Source organism: Chinchilla lanigera, unplaced genomic scaffold, assembly GCF_000276665.1.
Source record: "Chinchilla lanigera isolate Chin_1 unplaced genomic scaffold, ChiLan1.0 scaffold00019, whole genome shotgun sequence".
Lineage (NCBI taxonomy): Eukaryota > Metazoa > Chordata > Mammalia > Rodentia > Chinchillidae > Chinchilla > Chinchilla lanigera.
This window is the reverse complement of record NW_004955420.1, coordinates 12,540,955-12,544,844: the sequence shown is the minus strand read 5'-3', so window position 1 is coordinate 12,544,844 and position 3,890 is coordinate 12,540,955. Positions and strand designations below refer to the sequence as shown.

Sequence of the window (3,890 nt, the reverse complement as noted above, 5' to 3'; positions counted from 1 at the left end):
GACCGGCGCTCCCCGCCCGAGGCTCCCCGTGCGCTGGGGGCCCTCCCTCCGGGAGCCACCAGGCAGGAAGCTAGCCAGCTGGAAGACTGGCGCTCCCCACCCGCAGCTCCCTGTGCACCGGAAGCCCTCCTTCCGGGGAACGACGAGGCCGGGAGTGAGCTGCTGGTCCAAAGACCAGTGCTCCCCGCCCGAGGCTCCCCGTGCGCTGGGGGGTAGGCATCATTTTATAAATGAGAAACTGAAGCTAGGTGTTCACACAGCGGCTGAGTCTCTATAGCAGATGTTACGACCCAGGTCTCTCAGGCCAGAAGTACCACCTGCTTCCAAGAAGAAAAGCTTTAGGACAGAATCTGGGCTGTGGAAAATACGTATCTTAAGTATCAATGTGAGGGCCTGGAGAGTCAGGGGACACAGGGTTATTTCCCCAGTCTACTCCCTGCTGTCAAGAGCGTGTCAAACTCCTCCAGGGAGTGGAGTCCGTCTGCACCACGATGCTAATCTAACATTTCTTTTGCTTACTTTAGGACTGTTTTAAGGGGCCAGTGAAATAGATTTGTTTGTCTGGGTTTTTGAGACAGAGTCTTGTTATGTAGTTCACGCTGGCCTTGAAATTGCTATATATGGGCCGGGGATATAGTTCAGTGGCATTTGTTCCTGCCTGGCAAGTGCAGGGTCCTGAGTTCGATTCCCAGTACAAAAAAAAAAAAAAAAATTGTTATATAGCCCAGACTTCCCTCAAAGCCTTGGCAGTCCTCCTGCCTCAGCCTCCCAAGTGCTGGGATTACAGGTGTGCGCCACCACACCCAGCGCAAAAGCTTTTCTCAATCATTTTTGTTGTTTTGTTTTCATCATTGGAAGTAAAATCTCTGCACAGGCTGTTACTTTATCCAGTGCATGAATTAACTCATTTGAAAAATGTTTGCAGTACATAATGATCTCATTCTTCCTGGGGAGTTGAGACGCGTATATAACGCATCTCGTCTTGCTCCATCTCTTGGTCCTCTTGCCCTGTGCAAAAGACCTAGCTCCCTCCTTCCTATTATCTATCTTTTATGCTGCTCATTATTTACACTCTGGGTTTCTCATACAAGAGAAACCCTGTGCTGTTTAAGCTGGTGTGTCTGATTTATGTCACTTAACATTGTGGCCTTGGGGCGCATCCATTTCCCACCAGTGACTCAAGCTTATCCTTCCTATGGCAGGGCAGTGCTCTCACACACTAACTCACTCACCAGTGACTCTTGTCTCCCGCCGAGTGCCAAGCTCTGCGCTCTCATCGGGGCCGACAGCACAGATGATGCGCGGCCTCTTCCCTGGGCACCTCAGGGTTGTGGGGGAGAGAACCTGAACAGCACAGGGGAAGCAGACACAGACGTCTTACACAGGACACACAGCGTTGCTCATAAAGGATGGATACATGGAAATCAACTGAAATCAATAACGGCAAGAGAGAAGAGTCAAACCACACAGGGGGAAGGGTTCACAGTGCACACATATGACCAAGGTCTCTCATCTCCCCGGAATTACAATGAACTACAGACCAGCATAAAAAAAAAAAATAATAGATAAAAATGAGGGGCTTGGGATTTAGCTCAGCCACACAGCACCTGCCTGGCAAGCGTGAGGTCATAAGTTCGATTCCCGGTACCGGGAAAAAAAAACAACAAAATAAGAGCAAACGACATGAACAGAAACTTCTTGTGAGAGTCTCCAAATCTGAAAACAACAAAAGTAACAAGAAGGAACTCTACAGTAAGTATATGAAAAGGTGCTAGGGGCTGGGGATCTAGCTCAGTGGCACAGCGCCTGCCTGGCAAGCGCGAGGTTGTGAGTTCGATTCCTGGTACCGGAAAAAAAAATAAAAAACAAAAAACAAAGAAACAAAAAAGAAAAGGTGCTGACTCATCAAGACAATGTGAATTCAAACCCCAAGGAGCTGCCACCAAAAAACACCCACCAGAGGGCCTAAAATTAAGTCTGTGGGAGTGCGGAGGAACTGGAACTCTCCTACGCTGTTTGGGGTGTATGAGTTTGCAGAAATGCTTTAGGAAGCTGTTTGGTAACAGCTACCAAAACATAACCTTCGCCTGCCCTAAGACCCAGAAATCTGTGGTCCTGGGAATGAATGGTGCCTGGAAAAATCTGTGTATACTTCCTTCAAGTACATGCCTAAGAATATTCCTGCTGGGTGTGGTGACACACACCTGTGATCCCAGCACTCAGGAAGCTGAGGCAGGAGGATCTTAAATTCAAAGCCAGCCTGGGGAGTTTAGCAAGACTGTCTCAAAATAAAATTTTCAAAGGGCTTGGCGCAGTAGCTCAGGGGTAGAGTGCTTGCCTAGCCTGCGGGAGGCCTGGTTTCAAACCCTAGCACCCGGGGCAAAAAAGGAAGGTGATATGGCACATGTGGCATCTGACAGCACCCTGCCCCACAGCACCCTGATTCTGTGACTGAGGGGTGAAGCAGGAGGGTGGCAGCTGTCACAGCAAGTGCTCTGCCTGGGGAAGGACGGAGGGAGAGGCTTCCCATGGGAGTACCTGGTGACTCATGACAGTCGTCCTCACGGGGCTGGGCTCCCGTCCTTCCTGGAGTCACATGAAAATGAGCAGGGGTGGCGAGGACGGCAGGAAGCTCCTTCCGCAGAGGCGTGGGCGGGCACACATTCAAGCGTGGGCCAGGGTGGTCTCTATATATCTACAGCCTCCCTGCCCCTCAAGTCTTAGCAAGAAACCTTCTGACCGGCCCTGCAGGCAGCCTGCTTCTCAGAGCTGCCCTTGTCCGGGCTCTTGCTTTCCTGATTCTGGCCAGCTGATGCAGGTAAGTGGAGATGAAAGGGTCCTGCGAAGTGATGGCCAGGGAACAGGGCGACCCAGAAGTTAAGAGCACAAACTTTCACCCGTATGGAGGTACATGACTATCATCCCAGCACTCTGGGAGGCTGAGGCAGGAGCATCGCAAATTCAAGCTTAGCAGCCTGGCCAATGTAGTGAGACTTTGTCTCAAAATAAAAAAGGGGGGGTGGAGATGGGGTGGGGAAGTAGCTCAGTGCAAAGGCTCTGGGTTCATTCCCCATGACCACAAAAGAAAAGAGAGAGAGACACACAGAGGGAGAGACAGGAGCCTTAAGGGGAACCAGGCACATGAATTAATTATAAAGTGGAAACAGCAGATACGGCTTTTTTCCATGTACATACAGGAAGCTTAGTCTTCGGGACACTGTTGAGGTGGTGGCTTCTTTAAGAGGTGGGGTTCAGTGGGGACTGGGAAGGGTTCCAGTCTCTGGGCTGGGCTGCAGCTCAGTGGCAGAGCACCTGCTTAACGTGCAAGAGGACTTGGGTTCCATCGCAGCACCACAACATGTGTGCACACACACACACACACACATGCACACATGCATCCTGGCCAGCCTGCCTGGAGTCTCTGTAGCCTCCTGTCCCACTGCACAATCTCTTCTCTGTGCTCCCTGTGCCCTGTGTTTTGCTGCCATATTGAGAAGCAGCCAGGGGCCAGGGCCATGCACCTGCACCCACCCTTCCTGTAGACCCAATGATCTTCTCTCGTTTGTAAATGCCGGTATCTTCTTGTAGCAGTGAAACATGGCCTAACACAGGCCATGTCCTGGGGCTGTCGAAACAGGCTTTTCCCAGATGCACATAGACCTGTGTCCATACATATAATACTAGTTCTTATTTTAATTTATAGTTTTTAAAAGCTAGGCAAGAGCCTGGCGTGGTGGTGCACACCTGTAATCCCAGCACTCGGGAGGCTGAGGCAGGAGGATCATTGCGAATTCGAGACCAGCCTGGGCTACAAAGTGAGCTCAAGGCCAGCCTGAACTGCATAGCGAGACCCTGTCTCAAAAAGACAAAAAAGCAAAAAACAATAAAAT

General features: G+C 50.7%; 1 protein-coding gene across 3 annotated transcripts in view; it reads left to right on the top strand.

Annotated features, from left to right (window-relative positions):
* Positions 1 to 3,890, top strand: part of Tm4sf19 (transmembrane 4 L six family member 19) — a 26,427-nt gene that overhangs the window by 14,017 nt on the left and 8,520 nt on the right. Inside the window, exon 1 of one of the 3 annotated variants that reach the window (XM_005383131.2) lies at positions 2,631 to 2,818. The exons of the other annotated variants lie outside the window; for them this stretch is intronic. The gene's annotated coding sequence lies outside the window, so the exon portion shown is untranslated. Of the gene's footprint in view, positions 1 to 2,630; positions 2,819 to 3,890 lie in introns of those variants that run through there. 3 annotated transcript variants of the gene reach the window in all.